Source organism: Tamandua tetradactyla, chromosome 15, assembly GCF_023851605.1.
Source record: "Tamandua tetradactyla isolate mTamTet1 chromosome 15, mTamTet1.pri, whole genome shotgun sequence".
Classification (NCBI taxonomy): domain Eukaryota; kingdom Metazoa; phylum Chordata; class Mammalia; order Pilosa; family Myrmecophagidae; genus Tamandua; species Tamandua tetradactyla.
In genome coordinates, this window is record NC_135341.1 from 4,277,504 (window position 1) to 4,294,423 (window position 16,920).

A 16,920-nucleotide genomic window follows, 5' to 3' on the forward strand; every position below is an offset into this window, starting at 1 on the left:
TCCCGTGGATGCCAGTGTGCTCCCCTACGTTAGTATAGATTTTAAACTAATGGTCCAATACTCAAAGTGCTCAGACTGGGGATGACCTGGACCCCATAAATCCTCCAGTGCACATTAGTGGGACATTCCTTAATTACACAGTTTGGGCCTCGTGTAATCAAATGATGCAAAGGAACAGCTGAGAACATTAAAATGCAGGCAGGCACTATAAATCATAGCGCAGTCTGGAGCCTCTCTTCAATTCATGTGTTACATTAAATTAAAAGTAAAAAGTATCATTTTAGTTGAAGAGCCATACTGTCATTCACAACCTTTAAAACATAAAATAATCCAATGCTCTTATAAGGTCATCTTTATTATTTTACCTAATTTTCTAATGTAAATTGTGATTACAATTTGAACTTTAAATATGAGTTTTTTTTTTTTTTTTTTACTGAAGCAAAATTATAGCTAGCACTTACAAAGGCTAATTCAATAAAAGAATTACTTCTTAAGAAAATTCACCTTAGTATAAATCGCAGTAGACTATTAGATGTCGACAATAGGCACCTTAAAAGTTTTCTGTAGATTTTTAGGTTTAAGGGAACACAATTTATGGAATGCTCGAATGGCTATAAGAGTAAGGAAATATATTTTAGTGATGGCTTATTACTTCAAATTATATTTAAGTGAGGATAATGAAGAGATAATTTGAAAACAAAACCAAAGAATGGCCATTATTTTCTTGGAGACTTAAGCAACTGTTAGTAAGTTTCAGAAACTTGACATAAAATCTGAACAGGTAGTTTATTTTCCTTTCAGGATCTCTAAATCTCAAAAATCTAACTAGCATTGTTAGCAACTCACCAGAAAATTCTGAGTTGAGAAGTATTATCATTACACGTGCCTGCTGATTATGTTTTGGTACCAATTCAAATTTAAATGCCCACAGGGGTGGCAGAAATGAGTCATAATAGTTTATTGAGCAACTTTTCTGTGTAAGGCACTGTTCCAGCTGCTGGGGCCAGAGGTCGACAGAAATGATTCAAAGATTAATCAGACAATGAGCTTCTCCCAAGGAACATATGTTCTAATAGGGGAGATGTGATGACATATGCAGAGACTACCTACTATAAAGTAGAAACTGATTAAGTGCAGTAAGGGAAGTAAAGCATTCAAAGGCCTGACCTCTGGCCAAATAAAGGAGAGTGACTTTTCAGGCTGTGGAGAAGCTGGCGATAAAATTCGGCATGCAGTTATTCTGGGAAGGAGGGGAAGTTGTATGCAAAGCAGTGGGGTGCTGGAGCCTGCTAGCCCTGAGCCAGCTGTGCACATTTCTTTCTAAAGGGTGATGTTCACAGATATCATGTTGGTAGCTTAAAACTGGCCATAGTGGGGCTTTTTACACCACAGAAATCAGCAGCCAACTGAAGAATCAACTGCTAAACATTCACCAGCACATCACTGGTATAAAGGTAGCAAAGCAGCAGATCTGGAATAGAAACATGGAATAGGTATTATTTCCTTTCAAATGGGATTTACGTTATGGAAATCAAGGCCAAAAGGTAGGATGGTGCCTAACTATGGAGAGCCTCCAATGCTTTGCTAAGGAGTTTTCTCTCATTTATTATGCTTGTCAGGGACCTAGCCCAAAAAAAAAAAAAAAAAAAAACAACAGATGTACACTCAAAGGGAAATGTATAAAGAAAGTTTTAAAAACAGACCATTTATAAGGCATGAGCAATGTTCAGGTAAACTCACAAAGATGGTCAAGCATCCCTGAACAAGCTACCACAGGAAGCCAATCCAAATCAGAAGCCAGAAGGCAAAGGATATCAAGTCAAGCGGAGAAGGGCAGAAAGTGGATCTCCAGGGGCATGAAGAATATACAGCACAATCCCCTACCCGGTGGGAAACCACTACATATCTTTGCACAGGGGACCTACGGCATCATTTCTATAATTCAGGAAAATTGATCTTCCAGCTGTAAGACAGACTGGAGAGGCAACACAATGAAAAAAACCTGTTAAGAAGCACTTATATAAACTAGAAAGAGGGAGTGAGGGCTGGAAATGGCATTGTGATAATAGCAGAAACAGAGAACAAAAATGAGAAAAGCATCTACTGGATACTCCAATTGACCTGATTTGGAGAAAGGGGAGAAAGAAGTTTTAAAAATAATGGCAAGGTATTAAGCCTGGGTGACTATGACAATAGCCATTTCAAAAACAAGAGCTCACGTTGGAGCTCAGCTCAGGATTTTCCATTTGAGTGGTCAGTGGATGGGAAAAGAGAGAGGTTGGTATACTGAGAAGTATCCCTGGTTCCATCCTTGCTGGGTCACTATTTGGAAATGGCTTTGTCTTTGCAGATGATCACGGCTCCCTCTAGTATAGCAACACCTCTTCCCAGATCCTGGAAACCACTGCCTCCTCTTGACCCTTCAGTGATTTTCAAGATGAAAATTTCCAGTAGTATTTGGAAATGTGGGACTGGTTTATGGGAATGAGGTTAAGGCTGCAGATAAATTTGGGAGTCTTTCTCTTAAAGGTATAACAAGAAGACTTAAGATCTTAGCTGTTAAGGGACATGAAGAAAAAAGCTGATCAGTCATAAAACAGGTGAGGAGAGTCAGAGATCTTTTGCTTTAAAACACAGTAAAAGTATAAAGGATAATGCCACATCTTGCTGAAAAAGTAACTGACTCTAACCGCAATCTCCTCTGATAACTGACGGGGGATAGTGTCTAAATTTAGGTATACGTCACTACAAAGATGGAACTAAAATTATTATGGGCAAAATGCTCATTGTTGAAATAATCTCTATATTATGAACCATAATAATTGAGATCAGGCAGCAAAATAGATCTCTCCATTGAGGACAAATCAATAATAACTGAGTTTTATGGTCATTAGAGCCCTAATGAAATTACTCACCATCTAAATCTCTTGGAGGATCTTACACATTCAACATCAGTCACCCTTTTCATATTAACACCAGCCAGATGTGACTAAGTGCAATTTGCATAATGGGGATCATGAACAAGAATAAAATTCTGCAAAAAAGTATTTGCATGTCAAACAAACCAATATAAAAACAATTTACATCTTTGGACAACACAGTTGATGTGTTCTCAGTTAATCAGTGTCTTCATCAGGAGTTCATCCGCAATAAAAAGAAAATGTATTCCAGGAAAAATTTAAAAATAGATAGGAGAGCAAATAATAAATGACTAAGTATGTGCCACCTTCACATACATTATGTCTTAGTATCCTCACAATCCATTGATACTATTTTTATTAAACACATACCAAGACCGGGCGGGCCACGGTGGCTCAGCAGGCAAGAATGCTTGCCTGACATGCCAGAGGACCCAGGTTTGATTCCCGGTGCCTGCCCATGTAAAATTAAAAAAAATAAGATTAAACAAATAAATAAATAAATAAAAAACATATACCGAGACTGCAGGAATGAAGAAGCGACTTTCTCTCTCATATACCCTTCAGCTCCTGGAGCTTGGCACCTGGCAGTCCAAATGCCAACCCTGGCATGCCACTCAACCCATCAAGACACCTGAACTCTTGCTCTGGTGATTCCCCTCTGCAGGAATTCAAACACTCTGTTTTGTCCCCCTTCCATAACTGGATTCTACATAGCTCTTCTCTAACTCAGACACTTCTTTTGCAGAACTTGTAACCCATTCTGCTTTCTCTGAACCCTGAATGTACTGCAGGGGAAAGGGGAGAGGAAGTAGAGTTAGGAATGCTCCTCCCTTTTCTCTATGCTAAGCCACACTGGCCATCACTCTGTTCCTCAAACCCACCAGGTATCTTCCAACCTTTGGGCCTTACCAAATGCTGTTCTTTGACTTGCAAAGCTCATCCCTTTCTACTCTCTGCCTGGCCAGCTCCCACTTATCCTTGAGATTTCAGGTTAAATGTCACTTCCAGGAAGATCTTTTCTTAGAAGCCTCCAAATATCCTCTCCTGGCCTCGTGTACTTCTCTTTCACTGTACTTATCACAACCATAATTTCACATTTACTTGTGTGATACTGGATTAATGTTTTTTTCTCCCATAGGACGGCAGGCTACACGTGGGAAAGGACCACATAGCATCTATATTGCCTACCAGTATACCTCCAGCACACAGCAAAAAGTCTGAATAGAGGGAGTGCTCAATCAATATTTGCTAAATGACTGAAGTGAATGACTGTCATATTCTAAGCATTATGCCACGTGCTTTGCCCTATATTCTCATAGCAACCCTCAGGGCAGATATTATCCCTGCATTTTACAGATGAGAGAGCTTGGGATCAATTCCATGGAGTCTTTTAGCCAAGATCATACAGTTAATATGTGATATAGGTGAGATTTAAACCCAGATTTATCTCAACTAAGGCCCTGGTTTTTCTGTTGTACAATTTCCATAGATGAGCACTGTTTTAATTTCTTCCTTGCTAAAACAAATACAATACAATGGGTTGGCTTAAACTATGGAAATTTATTGGCTCATGGTTTTGAGGCTAGGAGAAGTCCAGACTCTAGAAGTCAGCAAGGTGAAGATGCCGACTCTGTCTCCTTAGACGGTGGTGTTGTGGGTCTGGCCGCCAGCGATCCTCGGTCCTCGGCTCTTCTGTCACCTAGTAGTGCACACGGTGATGCTTTCTCCTTTCTCTTCTGGTTCCCTGACTTCTGACTTCCTGTGTCTTGTTCTCCATAGCCTTCTCTATAAGGTCTCCAGCAACTGGATTAAGAACCATCGTGATTCAGTTGGCCAAACCTTAACTAAAAAATAATCTCATCAAAATGTCCTATTTATAATTGGTTCACACCCACAGGAATGGATTAAGATAAAGAATATATTGTTCTGAGGTGCATAGCACCAAGCCAAAACAATCACAATTTTTTTTTCTATCTTGCCTTATTCATTCTATCTCCCCAATCCATCTGGAAGCTCATTTGAGATGGAAATGTTGCCAGGCATGATTTCTTCATGCCCCTCATCACCCGTTGAAAGGCCCTTAATACTCTACATATGATTAATGAGTATTTTTGTCTAGTATTACTTCCTTGGCATGACTATCACAAAAGCATCCCCAGATTAATTCAAATTTCTATACTAACCTCTCTAAAATACAAAACACTAGCATCTCTGCATATAATACATGTATAAAAGCTATTCATTTCTACTCAACTATATAAGAATTACTTTTATAAAAATTATTTAGAAGAATCACTATGGCAAAATGAAACAGACACATGATATGGGAATTCCTTTCTTCTTTCATTCCAGGAGCATTTGTTCAGTGCCATTTGCACTGTGCTGTGTGCTGAGGACTCAGGGCTGAGTTGGTCATAGTCTTTTCCCTTAAGGAACAGTTTGGTGGTGGTGGTGTTTCAGCTATGTAAATAAATAATCCTAAATCAATAAAGCCAAGAGTAGCTGTTCCTATATGCTTACGAGCTGTAAGATCTTGAGCGAGTTTCTTGCCTCAGGTTTTTTCCTCGTTTTCAAAATGAGGTCATGCCTCCCAGGGTTACAGTGCACTCATCTCAACCACTGAGAAAATTCTATTTTATTGGCCCATAAGGCCAGTTAGAGGTGCCCAGCTGGGTGGTACTAGCTGTCCCCAAGGGCTAAGAGTGTCAATATCTCTAATTACCTGTAAGTACAGCCACCTACCAATTTGGAAGCTCTGATTATGAGGCTTGCAGGAGACAAAAATGAAATTCCCTGAAAAAAAAATTAGTTATTTCCATCTTATAAAAAAAAAAATAAAAGAAAATGAGACATTTAATTCTTAGTGTCTCAAATCTCCCTTCCAAGTGCACATGAAAACCTGCCAGCTGAAACAAGGCAGGGCTGTAGCATCTTAGCAACCTGCCCCTGCGTCAGTCCACCACGGGTCTCCCTGAGGGGAACACACCTGCTGGGGCATGCCTGGTGCTTCTTCTTGCTTCACAACTGACCCTGCTCCTGGAAGGACTCCTGGTTACACTGCACTGGCGGGCTAATCTGGTCCCAAGCAGGAGGCTTGCCATTTAGTCAAGAAGCAAAATAATGACATTGTTTAGTGAAGAGGATGATACTTAATAACAATGGTGGAAATATTATTTATTGAACACTTACAGGATGTTTAACATTGTTCTAAGATTTTTACATGACCCAAGAACTTTATCTGCATAAATAACAGGATTTATGTTATTACTGTTATTTAATAACAGGATAGTGTTATTAAAACAATGGATCCCAGACAGTTAGAGCTTTGGGGTCTATCAGTTCTTACAATGTCTTGAATTTAGCTGCCCTTTGTGATAATCATAGTTCTGATTCCAACCTGTTCTCTATGATTAGAAAATGTGATTTTATGTATTACAGTTTAGGGATATTATAATATTTTCAGAAAGAGAAAATAATGAATAAAGAACAGAATGTAGAAACAAATTATAACAAAGGCTGTAATATATTCATCTGTTTGACAGTTCTTTCCAAGCACATCAGTTAACTCAAGATTTCTTTTATTTCAGGGCAAATATAAGGCTGTCTTGGGGGTCTGTAACAAAAGGTGACAACCATGTGAACTTCTGCAATTACATCTAATATGAATTTTCTTGCTTTTTAAAGTCCCTCTACTTGCCTCTTTAGCATCCTTGTTATATATGCAGAGGCAATAGACAGAATGTCAGACTTCAGTATAATAATACCACTTCTGCTCATTGTTACTATTTACTACTTCCTTACCAGGAATTGGGCTTTACATGCTTGATCTCATTCAATGATTCCAATGATCACATAAGGAAGCTTCAATCACTATGCCCATTTTACAGACGAGGATACTGAGGCTCAGCAAAATCACCTGCTCCACACCTCAGAGCTAAGAATCAGTTTTATAACTAATTATTCCCAACTCTAAGATCTACCTTGCTACCCACTTTCTTCTCCTGCCCTGGGCAGTGTGTTACCCACTGCACTGCTATGGTAGTGACTCTGATATTTTTTCTAAGTCCATCACTCCCATCAGAAATATAGCTTAAAGCAAAAGAATCTTTAGAAGTAAATCTCATGTAGTTTTTATCATTGTCAGTGGTTTTAAGCTCTTGCAAAAAATCTTTCAAGACTTTTAAGATTCAGCAAGTTATCAATCTCTGTAAATATCAGACAGCAATTTTTTTTTTAATTGATCACTTTACGTCTATCTTTTCCCATAACAGAAAGATGCTCTTCAATTTTCAGGAACCTTCTAAATTAAGCTAATAATGCTAATATGCAAGTGTGATGGTGGTGGTGAAGGGAATCCCATCTTAAAGTATGCATTTTCGTCCATTTAAAATTATCTTACATATGGTTTAAAAACATGCTTATTAAATAATGTTAAAGGAGAATTCAGTGATGGTTGGTTAAATAAAAATGCTAAGCTGGAATTCCAAATTAAAAGTAGTAAAATAATACTTCACGTTTTATTTTAAATAAACCTAATTTTAACAAAGAGATTATAGACTTTGTAGAATTGGATGGACTATAAGAGCTATTCTGGTCCAGACTGTTTGTTTTATAGTTGCAATTAAAGAGAAAGAATCATAGCCTGGTGCTTTAACTGTGAAAAGTCAGCGTCAGACAAACCCAAGTTCACATCTCTGCTCTGCCACTTATCAGCTCTGAGACTTTATCTAAATTATCCAGACACAGAACCATTCTTGAAAGTGCCTGGCTATAAAACAGGAATGCTATGAAATGAGAAGTCTAATAAGTAATCCTTCCTCTAAAACTAAAGAAGTATATTCATTCAATCATTCATATATGTCGAATGTATATGTCATTCGTTCGACAAATATTTGAGTGCATACTAGTTGTGTGGCCTTAGGCAAGTTATTTCATTGCTTTGTGCCTTGGTTTCTTGAGTTGTAAAATGGGTATCAAATCTGCAGAGCTATTGCAAGAATTAAATGAGTTAATGTGTATAAAGGGCTTGGGCACATTGGAAAGGCACAATAATACTGAAAAATATCATCATCATTATCATTCTCCTACTGCCACTACTGTTCTGTGTTAAGTACATGGTGGGCCCTGGGGCTATTGAAGAGCCCTATGCAGTCTTTTCTTCCCAATTACTTAAAGAATCACATTTGCACAGAGCTAATCTCTTACTCCATCCCTCAATCCTGGAAGTGAAGCCTTTTGGAAACCTCTTCACTAGAGTTCCATCCTGACAGTGCTATCGTTTATGCATGAAGAGAGAAAAAAAAAAACACATTTGCTCACATGCTTTTTATTTTTCTTGTCAGATGACTTTGAAGTGACCCAAGATTTCCATCTAGTCTCTCAGTTGAGAAATGAAGTGATTGCGAACATGTGAATAGATTTCCTGGGATTCCAGATACTGGCTGTTCCCATAGAGCAGAGCAGTGCTAACTGGTCCTTTGGGTAGTTAAACTTTACATACAGTCCTCACTTGCACAGAACCATAATTAGCTGGAATAACAAGCCAGAGAAATCCAGCTAATTGCCACTCTAGTGACCTCAGGGGTTCTATGATGGTTGGGTGAGTTAGTACAGATTCCATGAGAGTCCTGGAAGCCCTCAGGACATGGTTGAAGTCCTGCATAACTCTCACTGGGGTTGTTGGAAATCACAAAATTATGAGAATGGAAACCTTGAGAGGTTACATACCTTCTCGGTCTTACTTCTCCCTAGAAACATTACACCATCCCAGAGAAGCAAGAAGTCATTCCATCTTTAAGACCTTAGAGGAGATCTCTCTCCAAAACTCATTCTGATGTGCAAATCTTCTTATTGAAAAGCAAATATAAACTTCTCAGTATGGAATCTAACATGTCTCTTCTAGTGTGTGTGTGTGTGTGTGTGTGTGCGCGCGCGCGTAGATCCTAGTCATTATTCTCTGGGAGGAAAGTTGAAATACTCCTGCCAGAAAAAAAAGCAAAAAGCAAATAATAACAAAACCACGCCACTACCTACTCTATACTTTTCTAGACAGAACATCCTCAACTCTTTCCACATGCTCTGGGTAATGTCATTGCTATCTTATTTTCTAACCCTAACATCATCTCTGCCACTCTCCAATGAACCTTTCTTCCAAGCTTTTCACAAAATGTTTTTTTTAAGTTGCTAAGGCCCATTTAAAATAACACATTAGAAAGAGGGAAGGTCTGGTTAATCTTTAGTGTCTGGGAAACCCCACTTTAGTTTCCCAGCATGACACACTTTAATTGATCCATTCCACGTCTTTGTCATCTTTGGTAACCCAAGAGCTGGGATGCTGAGTCACTGGTTACCTGTTCTGACTACATGATCTAGGAAGCAGCCACATACTGAGTAGAAGAAAGGGCACTGAGTATGAGAGAGGCAGGGAATCTGGAGTCTTATTTTAGCTCCAGTCTTTCACTGGATGTGTACCCTGAGAAAAATTCAACTTTCCACAGGAAGCTTGCAACCCCTCTTTTTTTGCAGATAAGGCTGAGATGCATTAATTGATGTGTCCAAGGTCACATGGAGCCTCTCCATGGTTCTGGTCTCTTAGATTTTGGGAAAAAATTTAAAAGAGGAGGAATGATATATGTAGTCAAATGAGACAAGTACTTAAGGACTTTGCAAAGTTTAAAGTTCAAAACCATGAGGCTTTATTAGCTTTCTCTGTCAACTAAGCCCCATCTTATCTTTATGCACCTGGTTCTTTCTTACTTCTCTCCAGTTTAGCCAAGACATACTGAATTGCGATCCAGTCCTACAAAGAATTAACAGTTTAGAGTTTTGGACAAACTAGGACTACCCTTTCTCAAACAACTAACTCACTATGTTCAATAAGACTATAATTAATTTTATGTTTCCTGCTGACCACTTGAGTTCCAGGTGATAGCTAATCCAGATACAGCGATTTTCTGTGAATTAACCGGTATGTTTCTTAAAGCCTTTGCTAATGGTTAAAATCTGAATTAAGGCTCCTTCTTCTATACTTCCAAGCTAGTACTTCTGCCATGACAGCACACTTCTCCATACTTGCCAGTTTCCCTTCTGTAATCCCTACTACACTTAAGCTCACTGAGGGGCAGAGCTGATGTCTGTTAGAGCAGTGTTTTTCAACCTTGGTTCTATTCATTGTTGGATTAGATAAATCTATGTTGTGGGAAACTCTTCTGTGCATTTTAGGATGGTTAGCAGCATCCCTGGTCTCTACCCACTAGGCCCATCCCACCCTCCAATTGTGGCAATTAAAAATGTCTCCAGATATTGCCACATGACCCCTGGGGTGTGGAGGGGCATGGATTGCCACTGGCTGAGAAACTCTGTGCTAGATGCAGCAGAGCACTGTGTTCATACTGAGTACTCAATAAAAATTCATAGAATAATAGATGAATTGATGGGCACAAAATCTTATAATTTATTTAATGTACAGGCTGCAGCAGAATCAAGTGAACTTCCCTTGGTTTTAGTGACTCCTGTAAGGCCTGGCATATAGCTGGTGCTCAATAGATATTTACTAGATGAATGAATGTTCCACATCATAAGTACACCCTGTATTCCAGGTAAATTCTGACAATACATCTTTCTCCTCAAGCGGTCCCAGGAGGGGTGATGAGGAATCACAATAATGGGGCAGAAAAATTTTTAGAGAACAAAAATCTCTCGGCCATGGGATTAGGAACCAGAAAAATCATCTTGTAGAAGAGAGTGCCGTGGCTGTGTGCCTCCCGACCTTTAGTTCTCACAGAATCATGGCATTTGGGGCAGAAGTCACATTCTAATAATTCTAATCATACTACAAACATCTACCAGCTTTCATGGATCCTTTAAAACATACTCTGATAAGGCTGTGAAGTGCCAGGAGTAGGGCAGGACATCGAGAAGGTCACACATTTAGTCATTAATGTCAAAGCTGGAATTGAGCCTGCGCCTTCCTGACTCCCTGTATAGTATTTGATTACAGTGATTATTATGGATGCAAATTAAGACTTATTACTATTGTTATTTCTAACAATGCAGGTTAATGACATTCTTTATTGCCATGCTAAAAATTTTTTCTAGAGGGAAAAATTATAGGCATGGAACCAATTAAGCATCCTTTCTTTCTTTTCAAAGCTTTCTTAGTTTTCCTAAATGAAGATTCTCTCTTTGTGCTTACTGCTTAATACTGCAAACTGATTTTTTGTCTCCTAGGTCTTACTGAGGTGGATGCTAATATTGGTGCTTCACATTTTCCCGTGTGAACTGAAAATGACTATGCCAATACATTACCTCACAAAGGGGAGTCATAAAGAGAATCAGAGAGTATTTTGAAATGAATATTTAATAGACATTCTCCTGTAGAGGTTAGCATCGTTGGAAATTCCTCCCTTGGAAATCTTTGTTAGCCAGTGGTTTGTTAGCGCCCTTTCCTGGAAGCCACCATAAGGCAGCTCTCCTTCCTTGATTGAAACAGTGGCTCTAAAAAACAAAGGCAGACTAATTTATGTGCTTCCCAAACTTTAAATCATTGTCTTTACTCCCAGGTCTACAAAATATCTGCCACAAAAACCTTTTCCTATAGAAGGTTGTCATGCCACATGCATATTGTTACTGTAACTATGGAAACCAAAAAAATGCCACCAATGTGTCCATTTCATACACAAATGAAGGGACAGCTGTGGAGTCCACATGCCTGCCAGTGGTACAATAGATGTGAACTGGGATGGCCTGTGTCTGAATATCACAACTCACTTACGTTAATCAGAGCTTTCAAATAATATTCGAACCTCTGAGCTATAGAGTGTAAATACAAGGCAATAAGCCACTATAAAAACAGTTTTTACTATACAACTTTCAGAACTAAGTGTTGTAAGTAGGTGTAGCAGCATCTTTAGAACATGCTCCAAGTCAGATTTGACAGGCTATTTGGTGGGTATCACTGCAAGTTTAAGCCCAGATACCCCTTTGCACCAAGGGTGATTTTCAGTGGTATTAAGTATGGTGATTCCACCTAAGGTAAATGCCTATGTTAGTTGTGGCACTGAAGGCACAGTTTCCATAAATGTTAGCTTTTCATTGATTATGGTAGTTAGTCCTTTCAGTTTTATTTGTCCAACTCTGTTGGTGGGGCTAAGAAACTGATCCGAAGATCACCTAGCTATAACTGGATAATAGCTTCCTTATCAATTGAATAACTGATAAAATTGCTAATTCCTAAACCTTATGAAAATGTTTTAAAAATATAATAATATTTGGCAATTGTATTGTTTATTTTTTTAAAAATACTGTAACAAGTGCGGGCCATGGTGACTGAGCAGGCAAGAATGCTTGCCTGCCATGCCAGAGGACCCAGGTTTGATTCGCGATAACTGCCCATGTAAAATAAATAAATAAATAAATAAATAATTTAAAAAAAATACTGTAACAAAATGGCGCATGTTATAATTATTAAATAATATGCTAAACAGTTTTATAGGGTAGCCATAAAGTCTTAAAATATAGATTGTATTGTTTTATTATATATTGTAATACAATGTCAATAGACTATTTATTATATATTCATCCATGTTTCAAGACTTGGAGGCCATATACTGTAATATATCCATGAAGTAGGTAAATGGTAATATGCTAAAATAAGAAAATTTAAACAGTAAACTTTTACATTCAGAGGACTTTTGGAATGAATGGCTCCTTTGATCACAAAAGTAATGAATTTTACACAGTTTAACTTTGTCCCTATTCTGTACTTTGAGCCTAAAAAAGAAAGAATTATACATGTTTTCCTGTATAATTTTATCTGTATAATTATAATTTCACCTCAAATAAAATATTAATCAAGGTTCTAAGTTAAAGATAATTCCATTATACTGACGAAATATGATTCTACAAAGGAATTTGCTTTATCTACAGACTGGCTTAACCCAAAATAGAAGTTTACTTAATGACTTAAAAAAATCAAATCCAATATTTGAGCAACCTTACATTAGTGTTCAAATGAATCATTTGGAGAACTATTATTTTGTAGCTTAAAAATAAATTTTAAGAAAGCATTATTAGAGTCTAGCAAAAATAACAGTCATGTCCTATAATTTATCATATTTTAATTTATGGCTGTGGCTTATTTATAGTGGCATAAAAACTCCAACCCCATGATCCTAATTATTTATAGTTATACCCAACTATTGTGGGAAGTAGCAATGTAGCTCTGTAGGGGTAAATTTTCTTTAAGTACTGGGTATATTCCCAAGAAGTTTACTCTTTTAGAATATGTGGTAATTGCTCTAGCAGTTTAGGTCAAGAAGCCAGCCTTGGCAGGCTCTAACCTTAGAAAGATCTATGGTTGAGTTTTTTCCTTGCATCTTTGGAATGTGAGACACTTATCAGAACTATCCATGGTTAATTTTCAGAACCAAAGCCTGCAGTTTAATCTGGTCTAAGAATCTCTTAACAGTGAACCTTTTCTAGCAATAAATACTCTGTTACCTTTATTTACCAAGGAGTGAGCTCTGGTCTTCCCTTCTATTAGACTTGCTGGAAAAATTTCACACAAGGCAGGATAATAGCCAAAGATCAGGTCTTATTTATGTAAAGCACGTTGTTCATTTTTAAGTCACCAGGTTTGTTTAAAAAATATCTAGATGATAACTTTTCAAAAAGATGTTTTATAGTCTAGCTTAACAATGCCAACCTTATTTTATAGTTGTCTTTCAACTCTATAAGGAAGAGAGAATCCTAGGCTTAAAGAGTCACATGAGAGTGTGTTACAATGACTGGTTACTTTCTGACTTCTATATAGCTCTAAGACAGAAAATGCATTCTTAACTATCATATTTCCTTAGTTAAATTTGACTCAATTCATTCTTCCCCCCTCCTGGGAAGAAACTGTCTTGTACATGTAAAAGGCACTGAACCAGCAAATATGAATGTAGGAAACAAATAAAATAGCAGACCAACATCTGTTGTCCTCCAATCCTCCCATCCCTAACACTGAGCCCTTGGATGCAATGTTGTTTTGTGGGATTTTGGAGGGGTTGAATTTTAATGTTTCTTTTGGTGAATACATAGAGTTCAGAGACAAATGCTGTTCAGTGAATAGGCTCTTTCCCCATTCTACAATGTTTGAGACTCACAAAAGAAGAAGCCACTGGTATTGGCTTGTCAGTAGCTACAATCGTGGGCCTCACGTGCAGCTCATGATGCCTGCCTTTTGTTCAGCAGTCACAAAACACCAGGAGGTGAACAATGCAGTGTGGGCTATCAGCTAATGTTAGCTAAAGCAGAAAAGTCCTTGTGCTTTGGGGTGCATTGCAGGACTCTCACCCCTCAAGTGACTAAGAATGTAATGGTTTCAAATCGCCTGCAGTTCCACAAGTTTGATGCTTTAAAAATAGAAATGTTTTTGACTGGACAGTGCACATTCATTGGGATCTTAAATTCCATCAGTTACAACCATCTCCTCCTATAGTGCATATTTCTGAGGATGGGAGGCAAATGTGAGCAGAAAACAGAATTATTACAAGAAAACTAAAAGAGACTCTGAAAGTTGTGGGGTCAATTCAAAAATCACTCGAATCACCCAAAGTAGATGAAAGTTTTGACCTGCTTCATATAAACATTTTTCACACTAGCTTGGAACATGCAGCTTGAATATTACAGAAATACACACAGACAGGTAAAGAGCAAGAAGTATTTTGAGCTTTCAATCCAAGAGCACTCAAAGAATTTGGCTCTTGAGTAAAGGTATCAGTGAATTCTCAAACAGAAAAACTCACACTGAGCCTTTATTCCATTTTCTTAAGGCCTATTGTTAACTGAAGACTCCTTGTCTTTTCAAATTCCATCATGTGAATGGATGAAGTCAGACATCTGCCAGGATCCGCTCACATTTGCATGCAAATCAGAGACCTTGGGACACACATGGCCCCGGAGCCAACAGCACTACTTTTACTCTAGATTTATACTGATCAAAGTACCTTCCCGAACTTTCTACTCCTCTAGACTTAAAATACAACTCTTAAAAGTGAGATAATGAGCATTATTTCAAGTAAAAATCTATTTTTTAGACTGTGTTGGCAAAACAAAACAAAACATATTTTTCTTTCAGAAAATCCTATAAGCAAAAGCCCAAGTCAACAATACCTGCTTCCTCACAGAATATCATTTTCCCTTTATTATCTAGTCTGAGAATGAAAATACTACCAGAGGAAGGATTTAGACAAACGGTCTATTTTCGGTACTCTTGGCCTCTTTGCCTGTATGGTTCAAGTGCCTCTAAACCCTTCACATCTAGGTCATTCATTCATCCATCCAGTCTTTCATTTATTCAGCATTGGCACTGTTCTTGGTGCTACAGCCACAGCGGTGAACACGGCAGACAAAATCCCCCTCTTCTGGAGCAAGTGCCACCACCTAATCTCCCAGCAGGCATATCCACGCCCGCTTACTGTCCCGGGACTAACTGTCCCACTTCTGGTGTGCGCAGCGCCCCGCCCGCTCGCGCTCGTTGGACCTTTTCACCCGTCCCCAGCCCACCTGGCGGGGACTCCCTCCGCGGAAGGCGGCTGCCCACATCCCTCTCTCCACGCAGCACAAAGAACATTCGCTGGCAAACTTTCCCCGCTCGCGATCCCGGCCAAGCCGGGAACCTAGCGTCGGCTCGGTTGCGAGTGAACTGAGGCTTCCCTGATATTTGAGCATCCTCGGAAAGTCTCCTGAGGTCTGCCATCTCTTCGTAGCTTCAAAATGTACACGGTGAGGTCTATACCCCCACCCCCACCCCGCTTAGACCACCAAGATAGTTGAATAGATTCTTCGGAATGTTCTGACTTTAAATTCACTCAGTGCTTTGTTAATTACGCCTCTTGCTCCTTTCTTTCACCGACAAGGCCACTGTCAAGACATCCTTTCTCTTTTCACTCCCACCACCTGCCACCCTCCTTTTCCCTTCTCTTGGCCCTCTTTCCAACTCCCTGGGCACCCTTCCGCGCTTTTCTGCAGCCCCGGCTGCCTCCCCCCGTTAACATTCCAGCTGCCTTCTCCAGTTTGCATCCCAGCAGCCCTTCTTCCTCCCTCCGGTACCACACCCTCCCCCTCGTCGGTCCCTGAAATCCAGCAGGCTCGGCTCCTGTCACTGCCTTTTGACCTTTTCCGTCCGGTACTCCTTCCGAACTATTGCTTTCCCATTCTTTTTTTTGGGGGGGGGGGGGCGCGGGGGGGGGTGGAGAGGGGAATAGTGGTGGTAGTGAGTTACGAAATTCCCGTTTCCCCGACTTCGGTATTTTCCCCAGCTCGGTAAGCCGCGCCCCCCTGGTCCCCCATAGGCCCACGATCTCATCCCTCGGTTCCCCAGACCCTCTCCAGCCCTGCACGCTTCCAAGTTTGCCGCGACTTCCCCCTCACTATCGCTCAAGTCTCCTGCCCCGGCCCAGCTGGGCGACTGCACTTACCCCGGAGGCCCGGCTGGCGGGGGTGTCCGGGTGCGCACCGGGCACCCGCGGCGGTGGCGGCAGCAGGAGGAGGAGGATCCGCTGAGCGGCGCCTCCCTCCTAGCCCGCAGCGCGCACTCTGCTCCTTCGGGGACCCCCGGCAGAACACCAAAAAGGGGTGACTCAAGAGCCAGCAATACAAGCAACAGCTGCTGTGCGGGGTTGGGCTCAATCCGGCTCTCGGGGCCCGGGTAGAGCCAGGCAGGATTGAGAAGGTTAGGAGAAGTGGGGTGCAAAGGGCGGGGCAGCGCCCAGGACACCGAAGGATGCCGCCGCGTGGGTGCCGCCGCCGGGGCTGACGACGCTGGACCCTTTTCCAGCACGGCGGGCGCTGCAGCCGCGGGCGCACGGGCCTCGCCTAGCTTCCCTGGTCGCTGCTGCCGCCCTCAGTGCGCCCCGCTTTGTGCTCCCCGCAGCCGGCGTGCACCTGGTGTAAGCAAAAGCGGTCAGCTGATGGGCTGTGCGCCGATTGGCTGCTCCCGCGTCTCCTCCCCTAC

At 40.4% G+C, this 16,920-nt stretch overlaps 1 protein-coding gene across 1 annotated transcript in view; it reads right to left on the bottom strand.

Moving 5' to 3' along the window:
- The window catches only part of LRRN1 (leucine rich repeat neuronal 1), a 32,136-nt gene extending 15,679 nt beyond the window's left edge, over positions 1 to 16,457 (bottom strand). The window contains exon 1 of the mRNA XM_077130351.1: positions 16,385 to 16,457. The gene's annotated coding sequence lies outside the window, so the exon portion shown is untranslated. The remainder of the gene's footprint in view (positions 1 to 16,384) is intronic.
- Between the last annotated feature and the right edge of the window lie 463 nt (positions 16,458 to 16,920).